The following is a 2,887-nucleotide window of genomic DNA, read 5'->3' as shown; positions in this document are numbered from 1 at the left end:
TGCTTTAAGTGTGAAGGAGCCTGTTAGTGTGAAGGAGAGGAGGGAATGTTTTCTGTAGGGTTTGGGCTTAGCTGATTCTTCTTCCAAGGTTTGTTGACAAGAGAAAATGAGGTTAGACGACTCATCTATCAGCTTGGGATTGGAGAGGATGACGGAGTGCAGTGGGCCAATCTCAAATGCTTGCATTTTGCATACTGATCAAGTAGTATCTGAGAAGTTGATTCTTTCTGCAAGCAAAGCAGGTTCTACATAAAAAATCTCTTTGGATGAATTCAAAGGGGGTCCCCAACATGAAGCAGAAGCAAACATTCAAGGAAAAGAGCATGAGTTGTCTTATACACCTGAGGACCACAGACCCAGAGAAGGTGTTTCACAAGAAGAATTTCAGGAATTTTATATGAGTAAAAGAAAGAGGAAAAACTGGTGGAAGCGCTTTGTCAACATCAGGAAAAGTGGTCAAGGAAATGTAAGGTCCAATTTGAATGCAGGGACAAATAAAACTCGAAGAATAAAGGTGAAGAAGAATAAAAAGAGGTGTCTGGAGTTCAGTGGCCTATACCTTGGATAAGAGGTTAGAGCACACAAAGGCGTAGTCTGGACCATGAAATTTAGTCCATCTGGTCAGTATTTAGTGAGTGGAGGTGAAGATGGTGTTGTTCACATTTGGTGTGTTACATCACTGGATAAATGCAGTATTTGTTTCACCCCACAAGACAGTACTTCTAAAAGCAAAGTGGAATGTGACAACTCTTATCCACGGAAGAAACAGTTAAGCCAACCCTTCATTTTCCTTCGAAATAGTGTTTTTCAAATTGAGGAATCACCACTGCAACAATTCTTTGTTCATTCCAATGATGTCTTCGATTTGGCTTGGTGTAATTCACATGTGACTTTAACTAGCATAAGTTGTTATGTATCCTAAATGATGGCTTAGACAGGTCATGGAATCCATGTGGAGATTTACATCTGACTTTACTGTAAGGGTCGTATCTGTGTGTGTGTGGCTGTGAGTGTGTGTGTGTGTGAATGTGTGTGTGTGTGGGTGGGTGTGGGTGTGGGTGTGGGTGTGTGTGTGTGTAGGTATGTGTAGGTATGTGGGTGTGTGTCTGTTGCTGTGTGTGTGTGTGTGTGTGTGTGTGGCTGTGTGTGTGTGTGTGTGTGTGTGTGTGTGTGTGTGTGTGTGTGTGTGGGTATATGGGTTCTTAACAAAAACCTTTATAGAAGCTATCTGGTTGGGAAGCAAAACCAGCCTATAAATATCTTGCAATATGCTTATGATACAGTCTTTGTTGGTGAGGCTTCTTGGGAGAATGTCATTGTCTTGAAGGCCATCCTTAGAGGTTATGAAATGGCTTCTGGTCTAAAGATCAACTTTGCCAAAAGCTACTTTGGGATCTTTGGGGTTCAAGCCAATTAGCTGCATGATGCTGCCCAATTTTTTAATTGTACGCACATGGATACCCCTTTTCACTACCTGGGTATGCCTATTGGGGTCAAGCCTTCAAGTTGGGTGGTATGGGAGCCTCTGATAAGCAAATTTAAAGCTAAGCTATCCAAATGGAACCACAAAAACTTATCCATGGGTGACAAGGTGACTTTGATAAAGTCTGTTTTGAATGCCCTACCAATTTACCTATTATCTTTTTTCAAGATACCTCAAAGAATAGTTGACAAGTTGTTGTCTCTCCAAAGGAATTTTATGTGGGGAGGAAATCAAGATCATAAGAAAATCCCTTCAGTGAAGTGGGATGTTATCTGTCTTCCCAAGAATGATGGGGGCCTGGGGATCAAGGATCTCTCTAAATTCAATGCAACTTTGACGGGTACATGGATTTGGGACTTATCCTTCAATCAGCATCAGTTATGGGTCACAGTGTTAAACTCCAAATATGGAGGGTGGTCAGATTTACAGAATGGCAGAGACAAAGGATGGCATTCCCAATGGTGGAAGGATCTTAGAAAGCTAAATCAACAGTCTGACTTCAACATTATCCATCAAAATATGGCTTGGAAGGTTGGATGTGGGGATAAAATAAATTTATGCAAAGATAACTGGTTGGGAGAGGATTGTAGCCTTCAGCAGAAGTATCATCAGCTTTTTTTTATTAGTAGACAACACAATTTTCCCATTTCTAAGATGGAAAATTTTTCTCAGAATATATGGAACTGGGATTTGAAGTGGAGGAGGAACTAATTGAAACAACACTAATTGGAACTAATAGGAACAACACTAAGCCTCAAACCAACACTAATTGGAGCTAGTTGGAACTAATTGGAAAACCATCTTGACTAGTTTTCTTTATCCCCTTGGGAGGGGTGCAATTGTCTCAGCCACATCATATTACTTTAAGAAAGGATGATCTTTTTGTATGCTATTTTGAGGTATATTTCGATTATATTTATCTTCTTTCAACAATAATAGATAACAACAATATGCAGCAACAAACCATTTCAGAAACAGCAAAAACACAGCATGCAGAATATCCAATCAAGGTAGAATGAAGAAGGCAAAATAAGCAAGCAAAAACACTCTGAACTAAGGATGTCGTGCCACTAACCTTCTTGAAGTAGAATATCCCAAATGTTGGTGCCGTAAGATATTGTCTCTGAACTAACGATGTCGTGCCACTAACCTTCAAAGAAGTCAGACCTGCCAAGAGCATAGTTTTAGGCTGGATTTGGTTTGAATAATTGAGTTGCAAATTACATCAGAATCAAGACTCAAATTATTTTTTTTTGCTCAGCAAAATTTGTGTCAAAATCAATTCTACAATAATCAAAATCAATTTTATTTCACAAAAAAATCCCCCTTCTCTTGTTCCACGGGAAAAGGGGAAAAAAATTGTGCACTTAAAAACATAATTGTTAAAAGGTTCTAAAAAAAAAA

This window comes from Glycine max, chromosome 10 (genome assembly GCF_000004515.6).
Source record: "Glycine max cultivar Williams 82 chromosome 10, Glycine_max_v4.0, whole genome shotgun sequence".
In the NCBI taxonomy this organism is placed as follows: domain Eukaryota; kingdom Viridiplantae; phylum Streptophyta; class Magnoliopsida; order Fabales; family Fabaceae; genus Glycine; species Glycine max.
This window is presented reverse-complemented; position numbering follows the sequence as displayed.